The following is a 14,268-nucleotide window of genomic DNA, read 5'->3' as shown; positions in this document are numbered from 1 at the left end:
TCAAATGGGTCAAAGACCTCAACATAAATCCAGTCACACTGAACCTCATTGAAGAGAAATTGGGAAGTATACTTGAACATACTGGCACAGGAGACCACTTCCTATATATAACCCCAGTAGCAAAGACACTGAGGGAAGCAGTTAATAAATGGCACCTCCTAGAACTGAAAAGCCTCTGTAAAGCAAAGAACATGGTCAACAAGACAAAATGGCAACCTACAGAATAGGAAAAAAAACTTCACTAAACCCACATCAGACAGAGGTCTGATCTCCAAAATATACAAAGAACTCAAAAAAACTGGTCATCTAAAAAGCAAATAATCCAATAAAAAATGGGGTGCAAACCTAAACAGAGAACTTTCAACAGAGGAATCTAAAATGGCTGTAAGACACTTAAGGGAATGTTTAACATCCTTAGTCATCAGAGAAATGCAAATCAAAACATTTCTGAGATTCCATCTTACATCTGTAAGAATGGCCAAGATCAAAAACACTAATGACAACTTATGCAGGAGAGGTTGTGGGGAAATGGAAACACTCCTGCATTGCTGGTTGGAGTGTAAGCTTGTACAGCCTTTTTTGTTATCAGTATGGCTATTTCTCAGAAAATTAGGAAACAACCTTCCTCATGACCCAGCAATACTACTTTTGGGTGTATATCCAAAGGATGCTCATTCATGCCATAAGGACACATGCTCAACAATGTTCATAGTAGCATTGCTTGTCATAGCCAAAATCTGGAAACAACCTAAATGCCCCTTGACTGAAGAATGGATAAGGAAAATGTTGTACATTTACATGATGGGGTATTACACAGCAGAACAAAAGAATGAAATCTTGAAATTTGGAGGCAAATGGATGGAGCTAGATAGCATTATTTTGAGTAAGGTAACCCAAACCCAGAAACACAATTATCATATACACTCACTGATAAGTGGTTTATTTATTTATTTATTTATTTATTTATTTATTTATTTATTTATTTTGGTTTTTCGAGACAGGGTTTCTCTGTGGCTTTGGAGCCTGTCCTGGAACTAGCTCTGTAGACCAGGTTGGTCTCGAACTCACAGAGATCCGCCTGCCTCTGCCTCCCGAGTGCTGGGATTAAAGGCGTGCGCCACCACTGCCCAGCTGATAAATGGTTTTTAAACATAAATCAAAGAAAACAAGCCTACCTATCACAATCTCAGAGAACCTATAGAACAATGACAACCCTAACAGAGGGATAAATGGATCCAATATACATGGGAAGTAGAAAAAGACAAGGTCTACTGAGTAAATTTGGAGCATGGGGACCTTGGGAGAGGGCTGAAGGGGAGGAAAGAGGCAGGGAGGGGAGCATAGAAAATGTAGAGCTCAATAAAAATCAATAAAAAAATATAATGTATAATTAAGAAATATAGGTTAGTAGATAATCATCTATAATAGTCAAGCTTGTAGTCATGTTATTTCGGTTTTCTAGATATGTAGAGATATATTTCAGTTAGATAGGTATTCTTCAAATCTTTCAGAGACCTTCAGAATATCTTTTTTTTTCCTTTTTTTAATTTTTATTCTTTTTTAATTAAAATTTCCACCTGCTCCCCGTTTCCCATTTCCCTCCCCTCCTCCCAAATATTGCCCCCTCTCCCCACTTCCCTCCCCCTATCCCCACTCCTCTTCTCCTCCCCCCACTCCATTCCCCCTCCCTCTCGATACTGAAGAGCAGTCCAAATTCCCTGCCCTGCGGGAAGACCAAGGTCCTTCTATCTACATCCAGAAAGGTGAGCGTCCAAACAGGCTAAGCTCCCACAAAGCCAGTTCATGTATTAGGATCGAAACCTAGTGCCATTGTCCTTGGCTTCTCATCAGCCTTCATTGACCGCCATGCTCAGAGAGTCCGGAATCAACCCATGCTTATTCAGTCCCAGACCAGCTGGCCTTGGTGGGCTCCCAATAAATCAGTTCCACTGTCACAGTGGGTGGGTGCATCCCTCAAATGAGGAGCAGAAGGAGGGAGAACATGAGCAAAAAATCAGGACCACGAGGGATGCAGAATATCTTATTTGAAATGTTTTAAGAACTTAGGACTTCTAATCACAATGAGACACATCTGCTCCTGGCAACACCAATTGCTTTGAGAGAAGGAGGGCATTGAAGAAGCACCTTATAGAGTTTGCTAGCCATTTGGGCAGGAGACTGCTCTTGCCTTAACTGCTTGATTGTATGCTGTGTGAACTGGACTTGCATTACCCACTCGTGTAGGAAGTCGTTCTGTATTTGTGTTGCTTTCATTGGTTAAATAAAGAAACTTACTTGGCCTTTTAATAAGGGCAGTACTTAGATAGGCAGGAAGACAGAACTGAATGCTGGGAGGAGGAAGGCAGACAGAGAGAGCTGCCATGAAGTCGCCAAGTCAGAGACGCTGAATCTTTCCTGCTAAGCCACAACCTCGTGGTGTTATCCAGATTGGTAGAAATGGGTTAGATTAGGATGTGAGAGTTGGACAGGAAGAGGCTAGATATAATGGGCCAGACAGTAATTTAATTAATATAATTTCTGTGTGATTATTTTGGGGGTTAACCTAGCTGGGTGGTGGGATGCGGCCTGCTCCCTTACTACAACCCACAGAGAAATGACTGCTGAACTTGCCTAAAGGAAGTAGGATGGTCTTTCAGGATTCTTGCTTCATGAAAGAGTATGTCAGACATTCTGTTGGACAAAGAAGAAAGCAATTGATAGACTTTGCCCATTACAAGGCAGAACAGATCTTCAATTTTTCTGCTTCATGAAAAAGTATACTGGATACTATGGGACTGTAGGCTGAAGATGGTTGCTCCAACAGTACAGAACTTTGGGTTACTGTCCAGGGGCAGTGAGATGTCTCTGTCCATTCTAGAGTTTTGGAAATTACTTACAATGCACTGCATGTTTACTTAGGCAATATTATATCCTTCTTCAGTCTTTGATGGAGTTGAAGAATAGATAGTTATAGTTTTCTTAGTTATGATAAAAGTTAAAGTATATATAAATATTGTTACTGTAATTTTTGCTAGATAATTGGTTATATATAATTTTATTATGTTAAAATTAAACCTTCCTTTTTACTTAAACAGAAAAATGGAAATGGTGTGGCAAGTCTGTCTGTATATGTGTTGCTTTTATTGGTTAATAAATAAATCTGTTTCAGCCAGCGGCTTAACTGAAATAGAGCTAGACTGAAAAACTAAACTGAATGCTGGGAGAAAGAAGGTGGAGTCAGGGAGATGCCATGTAGCTGCCAGAGGGCAAAGATGTAAGCTGCCAGCTGGAAACCTGCTAATAGGCAACGAGCCTCATGGTAAAATATAAAATAATAGAAATGGGTTAATTTTAAGTGATTGGGCAACCAGTAATTTAATTAATATGGATTTCTCTGTGATTATTTTGGGACTGAGAAGCCAGGATGAAACAAGGGGCCTCCTACTACAGGGATGTGGTATAGTTGTCTCATTTAGAGATAAGCACTCCACAGCCACTTAGTCATCAGAAAAGATTTTTGTAGCAATGTGTGATGATTAATACAGAGTCCCAGTGTTTCTATATTAACCATCATAACAGAAATTCATTGTCTATATTTTGATCACCATAAATTGCAATGAGAAACTTCTCTGGTAAAAGTTGAGAGATGCTCTAACGTACAAATACAAGGGTGTGAACTTAGGGTCCAATTTATTACTGTGTACATTTATAAGACTAATAGCAATACATTCTCCTCGGTGACAGCTAACCATGGGATTTTGGCCAGTTTAATGATTCCATCTTGTGGAACAAGACTTAAATCCAATTTCGGCACACAGACGCTTAACTGATGTTGGGAATGGCAGGACAGGGTAGAGAAGGGAGTTTTGGGACTGGGAATAACTAACAAAAATGACAATAGAAAAATCCATATGGGAACTTACTACTGTAGAAGATTCCTAAGATGAACACATATCTTACTTAAAAAGATACATGTACATATACATATATAAACAAGATTAAAGGGGACTACCCTATAAAGGGTATCTGTTCTTCCCAGATACCAGAGACTCTAGATTTCCCAAGTATCCAGATCTCCTCATTTTAAGATGGAGGTGTATTTCTACTTAATACTAATTTTCTTATCTCTGGAAGCAGCAGCTGGAGACCAGGTCCTGGAGGCTGTGAGCTGAGGCAGAAGTAAAGTGTGGGGACACAGTGGATCATAGCCAAGTACCTGTAAATATGAGTGAGAAAATGTTGCTAGATGGATTCTGGAAATCAGGGGGACCACAGGAAATGCCCCTTAACTGCTTGTGACATTATGGGAGTAGGCTACTATACGCATTGTCTGGAATGCAGTTCTGAACCTCGTTGGCTCAGTTTGTCTCTGCTGGCAGAGGAAATGGCATAAGGTTGGAAAATAACAAGTACTGCCTTTAGCACAGAGTAGTGTGCTTTGGGGATCTCACTTGGGGGAACTACTTCTTTTGTAAATGTGAGTTTCTGTGTTTACAGTTTCTTAGTATGGAATGCACATCATACAAAAGAGTGCACTAGATTGGCCTAGTGTTGACTTCTTAGCAGTTAGTATGAGCCATTATGAATACGAATTTCACTTGTACAGTCTTTGCCATTCAAATAACTGCCCAGTTTGCACTTGACCAGTATTTGTAGTGAAAAGTGCTTCAAGTGCCTCTGCTTAGAAGACTCTTGCACTATGGGCTTCTGCTCCTTATGCTCAATCTTGTGTTTCCATTTTAGAAGAATCTGTCTGCTAGTGTCTCTGAAAGTATGTCTTTTACCCTCTCTTTTAGTTCTAAGATTGTTACTAAATCAATTCAATGTTAGATCATCTCTCCTTGTTTGACTGGAAAAGCCAAGTGCTTGAGGTTTTCAAAGCACATGTGATGTTTTATAGCACAAAATGTCCTTCAGCCAAAAGTCGGGAAACCAGCAGCTGACTTTTGTTTCTGTTTGAAATTGTCATATTCATTCAGAAATTCATGTTTACTGAGAATGTGGAAATTCAACATGAGAAGTGCATGTCACAGAGAAGCATGTGAAAAGGTCAGAGCTGGCCCTCCATTGTACCTGCAGCAAAGGAGTATGAGCAGGGAAAGCTTCCTGGTGTAGGTGTGGCAAAACTGAGACTGGAAGGATGAATCAAAGTTAAAAATTAAATAAGAGAAAGACCTTTTGCATAGAGAACAAGGAACCATGAGCTGAGACACAAAAAGAATTGAAATAGACCAAGAGTATCAAGGGATAAATGGGAATCAGGCAAGGCCAGACCATGGAAATATTTTATTCCAAACAGAATAATATCTTGATGTTATATTAAAGCCATAAATAAATTTACCTTTCTAGGTTGAATAAGAAGGTATGTTTATTAGACACCCTGAAAAGTAAATGACATCATTTTGGAAAATACTGCCTTCAGCACAGAGCCAAGTGCGTTGCTGAAGGGGGGGTATCTCTCTTGGGAAAATTAATTCTTTAGCTAGTGTGAGTTTCTCTGTGTACAGTTACTGAGAATGAAATACATACTATGTATAATAATACAGTCCACATTGATCTGTGTCTAGTTTATAACAGTTAGTATGGGCCATTATACATTTAATTTTTAGTTTTGTAGTCTTCGTCATTCAAATAAGAGTCACATAAATCATAGCCACGCGAATAAGAAGAGTCTTGGTTGTCAAAGTTCAATCTGGTCAAGGGTCAGAGTCATAGGGTTATTTGGCTACAGTCACTCAAGACTAGCATTTTGGAGTACCTGAACCCTACTTGCTAAAATACCTCAATGAGGACAGGCTCCATTGTCTGATCTCTTATTAATAATAGCCCCCTTTCTACAGTACTACCAGTGAGGAAGTCCCCAGAGAATGTTATAGCATCTGAGTTACATGTGAAAAACCAATTTTGGTTGAAGTTTGAAGAGTAGTGTGGAGTATGTGAGGCAGAGTAGGTCCAAATGTGACTTGAATGCACATATCCCACAGAGGACAAGTGAAGTCTTATCTAGGGATAATATGGCGAGGAGGCAAGCCCATAATGTCAGGTTATAACTCTCTTTTGGACTCTATCTTTCTCATGTGCTAAGTCTTCATATTCCTAGACCTGAGATCCTCATGTTTCTACTATTAAGTCCTCCTCTTGTGACACGCTTCTTCATAGCTGATCTCTCAAGAGGTAGCAAATTAAGCTACTTGCATTAAAATATAATTAGTTTTCAATAAGTACTGATTTTAGTTGATATAATTCCCACCAAAAGCAATTAAAGTCTGATTTTTATTGAGGAAATATGTGATTTCCGTTAGGTTTTTTTTTTTTTTAAATATTGAGAAGAGTTTATGGACTGGCTTTGTACCTTTTAGATTCTTCTTGCCAGGGAGTGAGAACGGAGTTTGGGAGTTCTTGCTAGATGTATTCAGCTACTAGGTAGACCTCTGCAGCATAATAGGTTAGAGGAAAATTTCTCTTCTCTGTGCTCCATGTAAATTGCGAATCACTCTCCTAGTGTGAGGATTAGCACTAATTAAGATTATGTAGATTTCTTTGTAATATTCGATGCTAGACATGTGATACAGTGAGGTGAGAGATGATATCATTTAACTGGTGAAAAACTGGAAGGTTCAGAGAGTTAGAATTTGTAGGAAAGCACTAGCTATTCCCCAGAACTGCTTCCTCTCTTGTAGCCTCCTTGGAAACCTGTGGGGAATTATCTTCATTACATTAGCTGATGTGGGAAAGCCTGTCCACTCTGGGCAGCTTCATTCTTCGGGCAAAGGAACCTGTTCTGAATAAAGTGAGAAGTTTGAGCTGTGCACTAGCATGCATGCATCATGCATGCATTCGTTGCCTTTTTCTGACTGTAGCCATACTCTCACCAGCTGCTCAGAGATCTTAAGGCCTCGATTTTCTTGCCAAGATGCATTGTAACCAGCTACTGTGAACAAAATAAACCAATTCTCCCTTGTGTTACTCTTGTTAGAGTATTTTGTTACAGTGGATAAATTAAGAAAAGGCATGCTCAAGAAACACTCTACTCCTGGGCTCAATTTTCAGCCCTTGGAGTTTTGAGAAAGATCCTTGTTATGAAGCCCAGGATGGTCTTGAACTTACAGTCTTTCTGTGTCTGTCCTCCTCAGTAATGTGATTAGAAGTGTGAGTCACTATGATCCTCTGGGTATCTAATCATTTAAAAGACTGTTTGAAGTAATTCTTTTTCCACATTCTAACATTCTTAGTTAGAAGAAGGTTATCTGTTCTTTGGTCCAAAGGAGCAAGGAATCAAGAGATTGTGCCCATGAAGATTTGGGGCCACTACAGAAGTTTAATAAAGAGATTCTTACCCTATTTGAGAATGTAGGAGATGATTAAAAATTGATCATAGGAGGGTGTAGACAGTGGAGGAATAGAGAATAAACTGTAGAGAACATTTATGAATTGTAAAGATAAAGCTATTCTCTCAATTCATCTCCTGGTAGAAGTGGTGGGGGTAAGATGGAATTATAAAGCTGCAAAGTTGTTTGGGTTGAATCTTCTACAGCAGTGGTTCTCAACCTGGGGTCACTAACCCTTTGGGAGTTGAGTGACCCTTTCAAAGGGGTCGAATATCAGATATCCTACATATCAGACATTTACAGCATGGCTCATAATGAACTAGAAACAAAAATAATTTTATTTGGCAGTTAGCATGAGGAACTGTATTAGAGGGTTGCTGCACTATGGAGATTGAGAACTACTGTTCTACAATACTTTAAAGTGATTACGGAAAAAGAAAATTCTGAACTAAATGTCAAGGTAAACTATCACATGGAAATAGTAGATGTAGGTTAATAGATCTTACCTGGTCCCATTTGTATATGAAAAAGCACCAATCCTAACACGATAACAAATAGCTCTGAAAATGAAAAACTCAAAGGAGTATTCTTCAGTCACAGTCTGTTGCATAGTTTGTTCTGGGGACTGTACTAGGTACTGGGGATTTAGCCAAGATCAAAGTATTACAACCCATCCATGATTTCCTGTGAAAGGATGGGACACCATAGATAGAATAGAATCCTCTGTATGTTAGAGTTGGGGGTGCGCATGCATGTGTGTGTGTGTTTGTGTTCATACATAATTCTCTCTCTCTCTCTCTCTCTCTCTCTCTCTCTCTCTCTCTCTCTCTCTCTCTCTCTCTCTCCCCCTCTCCCTCTCCCTCCCTCTCTCTCTCTCTGTGTGTGTGTGTGTTAGAAGGGTAATAACAAGAAAAGTGAGTACAATCTTGCAATTTTGTTTCTACTTTGCAGTGCTGGAGAATGAACCAAGGGCTTCCACCCTGAGCTACATCTCTACCCTACTGTTGCCACTGAATGCAATTGACAAGATTGCCTTGGATTTAGATCTGTGGGGGAAGTGGGGAGGACCCAGGAGGAGTTGAGGGAGGGAAAACTGTAATTAGAATATATTGTATGAATAATAACTATTCTCAATAAAAAAAAATAAGAATAACCCTGTGTAGAGGAGGCTTGAGGAAAGAGAGCCAGTGAGAGGAGGAGCACTGCATTTGCTATTTCACTGAGTCTGTGCAACAGACTTTGCTAAGACCTTGAGTAGACATTGTCTTCATTTATGTACAGGACAAATGATGCTCAGAGAGGGTGAAGTTGTCTAGCTGGTCAGTGGCAGAATTATACTTACCTGAGTCCTCTTACTAATGTTCTCCTGACTCTCTTATAGGAGTTTAGGCAGGTTTTGGTGACTTTAATCCCACTTAGAGCTACATATCTATTGTAATGAACCTGCTAACACTAACTGCCTTGTGGTGTTAGTAGATGACATACACAACATGTGTCCCTTCTCTCACTTTCTCCCTTCTCTATTTATCCCTTTCTAACCTTTCACTTTCTAAGCCCAAGTAGAATGCAGAGGTGGGGGCAAAATATAGCAGCTCACTTCAAATCTTCAGGCAGGCTGCTCGTTGTCAAAGTGGAGCTCATTCAGAGTTTCATCAACACAGTCACATTTGGGAGATAGCAGCATGGTGCCATGGTGAATGCATAGAACCAAGACAAACAAACTCACCAACAAAGAACATGGGTATCCTTCTATCTGCATCAGCAGGGTGCAGTCTCTTAGAGCATCCTTCTTCAGTTTTATCTGTCCTTACTCATCAATTTATGGTGAGGATCAAAAGAGAAGCAAAATGAATTATTAGCATCCTTAGATAGCAGCATATATTACATCTGTTAGAGTTTTAAACTGAAGAAGGAGATCTCAATGACAAGATCAAAGCACTCAGACTGCTGTGAAACCATTTCATTTTACAAAACAAAATTCAATGGTACATGGTAACACTAAACTAAATATTCATTCTAAGAGCATGAAGCAAAATTCAGTATATGAGGTTACAGAGACATTGGTTGTTCCATGACCTCTACACTAACCTCACATTAGGAAGTATTATCTTCATGGTTGTTTCTAGCTCAATTCTTGCCACAGCTAGCCAACAGCCAGAAGGCTCATCTAGACACCAATCCTCTACTGAGAATCCTCCTATGGTTGCTCATTGCCCTCAAAATAATTTTTGCTTCTGATGATCTTCTGATGATCCACCAACATCTTCTGGCTCATCTCTTCTCATTCCTCATGTTATTCCCCAAATCACAGTAAACTCTTGTCAATCTGAGGCACTTCCCGTTTCCTCAGATTCACGGTACCCACTCTTGCTCTCATGTTCTGTAGTTCCCAATTTGTTATCCTTTGTGCCTCCAGCCTACCCAGCCCCACATATTCCACCGTTGCCAATCCTCTGAGGTGCTATACAACTGTAATTTATCTAGTCGAGTGTGTCATTCTCTATCATCAATTGCGGCCACTCTCACCTAACAGATCCTAAGCTCTGGGAGGTGGGTTCATGCTGAAAGACCCCCACGAGAGACCCGCACCCCTGCTATATGGCCTGAATTTAGCCTGGCAGCTGTAACGCCATTTCACAAGGCTTTCACACAAACAAGTATAGGTTCAGGGTGGGGTTAGTACTCTTAGGTTGCCAAACAGAGGTTGCCAAACAGAATATCTGTGGTCGGACATCTGGCCCGGGAGGGGAATGGAAAATTCTGGGGAAAACCGCAAGTTCCCTAGGTGGAGTCGAGTCAGCTATTATCAGATCTCCATGTACCCAAGGGAGTTGTCCTCCAAGTGAACCCCTCGCCTTATTTGTACTGACCAATGGAATCCCTGTAACCATGCATCAGCTTCTGTGCCCTGCTTCTGCTATAAAAGGAACCCTCACCCAGTCTGCAGGCGCGCAAGTCCTCGGAAAGACTTTGCCGCCTGCAGGTACCTGTGTCTACCTAATAAACCTCTTGCAGTTTGCATCCGACCCATTGTCTCGGCCTGGTCTTTGGGTCCGGGGGTCTCCACTTGAGGGAAGGTCTCCACTGGGGGTCTTTCAATGCTATTTCCTTGACTTTTGCTGCTTCCAACTGACCATGGGTTATACCACAGAGAAGGTACAGGTATTGTTTATGATTTCTTGCATGACAGCTATCATTTGCCATTTAATTGTCCTTAAATAATGATGATGATTTCTTGTGAAGAAATCTTCAGTAAGGACATTGATTCTTTATTAATCTCATTTTTCTGGAAGGCAGCACATTCCAAAGAAAGAAGACATTTTAGTCCAGGTATGTGAGTGTGTGTGCTTGTTCAGTTAATATCTATCACATGAAATGCAGTATTTAACAAGGTATTTTGTTTGCCATAGCTAATATGTGGTTTAACCCTCCAATTGACTGTCCAAATGTGGACTTCGGTAATTTTCAAAAGTTAATAATAATAATTGTTGCAAGGTACAGGGCTGCTTGTTTGACCCACTCACCCAGCTAGCTTAGCCCCAAAATAACCACACAAAAACTGTGTTCATTAAATCACTGCTTGGGCTCTTACCTCTAACATCTTATTAGCTAACTATTACATCTTGATTTACCCCATTTCTATTAATCTATGTATCATAACATGGCAGTGGCTTACCAGGAAAGATTTGGCATGTCTGATTCTAGCAGCTCCATGGTGTCTCTCTTCGACTCTACCACCTTCCCAGCAATTTGTTTAATTTTCCCCACCTACCTAAGTTCTGCCCTATCAAGGGCCAAAAGCAGTTTCTTTATTAACCAATGAAAGCAACACAAAAACAGAAAGACCTCCTATACCAAATAAGTAACTAAATCCGTGGTTTAGAACCAGATAATCAAAATCATTTATGTACAACAACAACAAAAAAATTGCTTTAACTTACTTATGAAAGCAAAAATTGCTAAGCTCCTTATTTCTGTTTTCTTCTGTTTTATGAGAGAATAAGAGTTTGATTTTCTGTCAATTTCCAGGTAATTCTGTAAAAGAAACACACACACACGAGGGGGGGGGAGACAGAGATAGAAAGAAGAGAAAGAAAACCACTTAATATGGCCTAGAAAAAAATGAGACTTAATTTGCACATGTCTTACCCTTTTTGCTCTCCTGATTGTATTTTTTCTAGTTATAAACTAGCCATTATAATGCATTATAATGTACTTCCTTTAATAGACATTACTTTGGATCAATAGCTCTCAAATTTTATTTCCTGCTAAAATTGTTCCAGGAAATTGAAATATGTAATATCTGGGAGAAACAAGAAAAACCCCTAAGTTTCTCTGTGCAGATGACATTACTAGCTTAAAGGCACTGAGAAGGTCTGCATAAAAATATTTGCCTAATTGAAAATTCAATTTTATTGAATCTTTTAAAGCATTTTTCCCTAGAGCACTCTCATTATAATTTCATGGGACTCAATTTGGGAAATGATTACAGAGATGAAAGGGCTTTGGAAATGTAAATATCTGTTCAGATCACAAAACCTACTAACATTTGAATGATAGTTCTGTAATTTGTAATGTGCTTTAAATGCACAGTATACTTTATCTCACAAATGTAGGAACTTGACCAAGAAGTCAATAATAACTGTGAAATCAAGGCTCAGAGAAGTTGTCTAGTATCATCTAGAGATTTCAAGGATGGGTTTCGTTGTCAGATGCATAAAAGTGCAAGAAGTTGGAAGTCTTGAGATAAAACTGCAGCACAGAGAAAATGTGTGTATAATGTAGGATAAAAGATCTGGAGAAAGCAGGTCCCAGTCAGGCCACCCTGATGCTAAGAGAAGTTCCAAGACACTCATTTAATATTAACTAGGTAATGTGAAGATTCGAAGGATAATCACACCATCAGGGTCCTTTGAGGGCCAGTAGCAGGTTCTGACTGGATGATATCTGAATGGTGTTTTATAATTAGTTGGCAAATAGACACTGATATTTCCTTTAGTACCCTGGAGCATAGCCCCAGCATTGTGCTTCCATCTGCCAGAGCCAGATGTAGAGTCCCAGACCCGATCTCAGCTTTGGGCCTTTTGTTGTCATGCTCATCATGTTTGATCGTCACACGTGGATATCTGATTGCATCCTTTGGGACCTGATTTGCCACAGAAACCACATGAAGTCATGCTGTGATTGCTACTGGTGTCCTGTCATGTGACACTGTGACACTGGCCTCTCTTGGCCCTGGATTTCGTAAGGAAGGAAAAGATGGAGCAGCAGGGAAAGAGAAAAAGGAATATTACAAAATGTGAAGGTCCTTACATGAGGAGTTCTATTGTTTCAGCGACCAAGTATTATTCTGCCTGTCTTGCATTTGATAATGGAAACTGAGGCACAAACAGGGAAATACCTGGACGGAGTCTCACAGAGCGCCAGAGGAAGATACTGGCTTTTCAGAGTGTTCTTTTGACGCTCCATTTATGGTCAAATTTTCTTTGGTGGGGAAGTTAGAAGTTTTTCAAGATTTCTTTAAACATTTCATTTTTTATTTAAAAATTGAAAATATAGTTGTGTACAATGCATTGTGATGACATTTTCTCCATACTCCCTGTATCACTGCAGTGTTGAACCCACTTCTTCCTATCTCTTGTTTACCCTTCTCTTCCTCCTTTCCTTCCTCCCTTCCTTCTTTCCTCCCTTCCTCCCTCCCTCCCTCCCTCCTTCCCTCCCTCCTTCCTGCCCTCCCTTCTTCATTCACTACTTCCCTCCCTCTCCCCCTCTCTCCTTTCCCTTCCTCTATCATTCCTTCTTTTCTTGCAAGTTTTATGTAGCTAATATTTTCTTTTAAAAATTGTATTCTATTTTTATTCATGTGTATATTTTTGTCTCTGTGAGTATGTTCAATTACCGATAAAGGCATGAAGATGGAGTGTCAGATTTCCAAGCTGAAGTCACAGCTGAATGCGAGTTGGTTGTGTGTAGGAACCACACTTGAGTCCTCTGCAAGACCAGCAAGTATTCTTCACCACTGAGCCTCCTCTTCAGCATTCATTAAACATAATATACTCATTTACTCTGTGTGTATTTGTGTGTGCGTGTGTGTGTGTGTGTGTGTGTGTGTAGTGCCCTCACATAGATTTGGAGGTAAAAAGACAACTTTCTGGAATCCATTCTGTTTTTCCATAATATGAGTTCTAGAAATTATACACAGGTCATTGGATGGCACATACCTGTAGCTGGTAAGCCATCTTTATATCTCCTTTTCTTTCATATTAATTGTATTTTTTCAGTTACTGAAGGTTTAAATAAAAACCAAAAATGGCATTGGGGTAGGAGAGGGAAAATTAAAAAGTTGAGAAAGTATAAGAAGGGACAGAGTGGGTGGGATGGGATTCTCTGGATCTAAATTTATCTCCTGTACACACACATGCTTCAACCAAAAATAGCTCTTACTCTGTGTAGGGTGTTATATAGTCCGTCAAGTTCCAGGGATTGAACCCAGGATTCTTCACATGCTAGGTAGCTGCGCTCCCACCAAGCTGTTTCTCCAGCTTGTGCAGTATGCTCTTTTTAAAATTTTATTTATTTTAAAAGTTTTGATATTATAACTTAACTACAAGATTTCTCTCTTCCCTTTTCTCCCTCAAAACCCTTCCTTTTGCCTCTTCCTGCTCTCCTTCAAATTCATAGCTTCTTTCTTCATTCATTGCTATTGCAAGCATACATATATATATATAAATAAATAAATAAATATATATATTTATATATTATATATATTTAACATATGTATATGTGTTATAATAATATATATATATTTAATATGTGTATATATATTGTTAAATATAACCTATCTAGTCTATATATGCTGCCTGCATGATCATTTGGCAGTGGACAACAGATTGTTTTGCTTTGCTATGGGGAAGCCAACTCTCCAGTCCTAACTTTCCAC

The sequence above is a fragment of the Chionomys nivalis genome, chromosome 11, assembly GCF_950005125.1.
Source record: "Chionomys nivalis chromosome 11, mChiNiv1.1, whole genome shotgun sequence".
In the NCBI taxonomy this organism is placed as follows: domain Eukaryota; kingdom Metazoa; phylum Chordata; class Mammalia; order Rodentia; family Cricetidae; genus Chionomys; species Chionomys nivalis.
Note: the sequence above shows the minus strand (reverse complement) of the source record.